Here is a 2,659-nt window from a genome sequence, read left to right as displayed (position 1 = left end):
TGTGTCAAGTCATTATGCTGTACCTCTTGAACTTATACAGTGCTCTTTGTTAATTATATCTCAGTAAAACTGGAAAAATAAAATAATTTTCAACCCCCCCCCCCCCCAAAAAAAAGGCATTACTTACTTTCACCCAGATGGAGGTTCATGGTGAGTTATTTAATGAAAAAGATGGATTATGTAAGATTAATTCTACTTGGTAAAAATGCTATTTTGTTTCAAGGTCTCCAGTGAGTCACCGGATCAAGATGTAGCCTTAGTCAAACTCTATAACCTCCCTTGGAAAATTACTCCAAACTGATTACCTGAAAGCTCAGGTAACAGCCTAGCTAATGGACAAGTGTTGAAGTCAGTGAGAAAAACACACATGATCCCATGTTTTCAGAAGCTACCAAGGCCAAACTTTATGGACTGGCTTTGAAGAGACAGAGAAACATAAATGCTGTTATCATCACAATATTTGATTCTATACAACGACTTGCATGAATACATGCAATTTTGGAGTATTATATATATTTCTAAATGTGGCAAATGTTGAATAAAATGAACTAGGCAATTAATATTGATTAAAGAAGAAGTATGAAATGAAGGGTAATGGAGAAGGTACTACTTTTGTTTTTTTATGTTCCGTTGCCTGGTATCACTAGCAATGGTGAAAAATAATTTGCAATGTTATTAAGAAAATTATTATGAAAAATAATAAAATAATTGATACCATAGATCAGCTATTTGATATGTCGTTGCAAATAAGAAAAAAATGATAATAATGATAATCATTAACACTTGATGCTTACTTACATTTTCTGGCAGAGAGCTTAGTGCTTATATGTAGATTATCCCCCTTGACCCTCACAACAATCTTACTCTATAAAAATATTATGAATTGTATATCACAGAATTTTCATGAGAATTCAGAGAGGCAACATATGTAAAGACCCTTTTGGAATCTGAAAAGTAGTAACAGAAACATAAACGGTTTTATTTATACTATCACAAAATTAAATTTCATTAAAAATACACATTTAATAATCACATTTGAGGGAGTTCCCTGGTGATCCCTGGTTAGGACTCTGCGCTTTCACTGCCACCGGGAAACTAAGATCCCACAAGCCGCGCGGCGCCGCCAAAAAATGTTTTTAAAAATCATATTTGATTTGCTGTTTAGAATTCACTTTGCTGTCTATGAGATACGAAGTTGAACTAGCCCGGGACAACTACGGTAAGAAAAAGAAGAGGAAGTGAGAAAAGCAGCTGTCCCAGACCCCCGCCCAGCAGCAAGTCCAGGAGGCAGAAGGTGCTCTGGCCTCCAAAAGGAAGAAGCCATGTGTCCCGTACCTGCCCCCTGAGAAGCCCTGTGACAGCCCTGCCTCCTCCCACGGCAGCATGCTGGACTCCCCGGCCAGCCCCTCAGCGGCCTTGGCCTCCCCGGCTGCCCCGGCCGCCACCCGCTCGGAGCAAGCCCAGCCCCTCTCCCTCACCACCAAGCCAGAGACCCGGGCCCAGCTGGCTCTCCACTCGGCTGCCTTCCTGTCAGCGAAGGCTGCCGCCACCTCCTCTGGCCAGATGGGCAGCCAGCCCCCAACCCTGTCCCGGCCCCTCCCCCCGGGGTCCGTGCCCACAGCTCTGCTGACGTGCCCCCCTTCCTTCCCAGCCACGCTCCATGCCCACCAGGCCCTCCCCGTGCTCCAGGCCCAGCCTCTTTCCTTGGTCACCAAGTCTGCCCACTAAGCTGCCCCCTGACCTATGCAGGCTGTCACGTGACTCATCGAGTAGTAATGATGCAGCAGCAGCAGAGGAAGAAAAACAAGGTGACTTTATTGGTCAATATTTGACCACTCCGGACTGTTCTGTAGAGTGACTGGTAACAGCAGCACTTTACGTTCTGTAGATGTAAACAGTAGCTGATCTTAAGGCTTTTTTGAAAAACAAAACAAAACAAAACAAAAAATCTTTAAAAAACAAGAACTGAAAAGTAGTGTGTTATTCTTCCTATATGTGCAGCAGTGGATGGACCTGGGCAGAAAACACCTCTGTCTCTACCTCCTGGACTCTCTGCCCTCCTCCCTCTTCCCATCACCCGCCAGCGTCCCGGCTTCCCCCACCCAGCCTGCATGTTGGTCGTTCCTGCCATTTCTAGCCCGCAGCCTCTTCATCTACATCCCATTCCTGGACATTCCCTTTTACTTGGCCCACGTTTTTCTCCTTTGCTCAGTTCCGTGGGTTCTTGCCTTCATCTTCGTCCTCTGCCCAGTGTAAGGCTGTCACCATGTGAGAAGACACCTCGGCCTCGTTTGTCTCCACCAGCGTCCCCTTTCCCTCAGTGGCCCTAATGCCCCAGCCTCCAGCTTTTGGTGGGGGGAAGAGGTCCTCTGCAATGGTTCTTCCCCGCGTTTAAAGGGACTCAAGGTGCCTGCCACTTCCTCAGCGAAGAAGCCTGTGTTCCACCCGCTTACCAGTCGAGATGTCCCCTCACAGCCCCGGAGTGTCAGACAGGACCTGGCTCTGAGGTCTGGCTCCTGTCACCCGGGTCGGGTCCGTGCTAACACAATCTGCCAAAGCTCTAAAGACCCTCCTCCCTCCCCCATCACCTCACACGCTTCTTCTGCATTTCTTTTCATTTTTATGGGGTTTTGGGGAACAATTTAAACTCCCAGTTGTT

General features: G+C 46.6%; 1 pseudogene; it reads left to right on the top strand.

Moving 5' to 3' along the window:
- The first annotated feature begins 1,182 nt into the window (after positions 1-1,182).
- LOC137756454 (transcription factor 7-like 1 pseudogene) lies at positions 1,183-1,733 on the top strand (annotated as a pseudogene).
- Positions 1,734-2,659: the final 926 nt, after the last annotated feature.

Source organism: Eschrichtius robustus, chromosome X (genome assembly GCF_028021215.1).
Source record: "Eschrichtius robustus isolate mEscRob2 chromosome X, mEscRob2.pri, whole genome shotgun sequence".
NCBI classification, from domain to species: domain Eukaryota; kingdom Metazoa; phylum Chordata; class Mammalia; order Artiodactyla; family Eschrichtiidae; genus Eschrichtius; species Eschrichtius robustus.
This window is presented reverse-complemented; position numbering and strand designations above follow the sequence as displayed.